This window comes from Carlito syrichta, unplaced genomic scaffold, assembly GCF_000164805.1.
Source record: "Carlito syrichta isolate Samal-C Ts95f unplaced genomic scaffold, Tarsius_syrichta-2.0.1 Scaffold315555, whole genome shotgun sequence".
NCBI classification, from domain to species: Eukaryota; Metazoa; Chordata; class Mammalia; order Primates; family Tarsiidae; genus Carlito; species Carlito syrichta.
Window position 1 is genome coordinate 747,680 of NW_007259651.1, and position 669 is coordinate 748,348.

Below are 669 nucleotides of genomic sequence, written 5' to 3' on the forward strand. Positions count from 1 at the left end.
AAACCAGGAGGAACTTGATTCACTCTACAGAAAGGATACCTGCACACACATGTTTAGTGCAGCACTGTTCACAATAACAAAAACATGGAACCAACCATCCCGCCCAACAAAACTGGACCGGATAAAAAAATGTGGCACATATACATCATGGAATACTATACTGCCATAAAGAAGAACAAACATATGGACTTCGCAGCAACTTGGGTGGATTTAGAGTCTATAATACTCAGTGATCTATCACAGAAACAAAGAACTGAGTACCACATATTCTCATCTGTAAGCGGACCCTGAACATTTACAATAATACAATAAGAAAGGGATTGGCAGTAGCGGGACATTGTGAGGGGTGGGGGCACAAAATATCAATAAGCATTCCTGATCTCAAGTCAGGCAAAGTGGGGACTAAAGGGAGACCCAAACTTTACCTGTACCATGACAACTTGTTTACCTAATTCCAAACTGTACCCCACATCTTTAAAATAAAATTTAAAAAATTTAAATAAGCCGGGCTCGGTGGCTCAGCCTGTAATCCCGTGCCTTTGGGAGGCTGAGGTGAGTGGATTGCCTGAGCCCCGCGGGTTCGAGACCCGCCTGGGCAGCGAGACCTCATCGCTACAATAAATGGAAAAATCAGCCGGGGGTGGTAGTGCATGCCTGTAATTCCCGCTA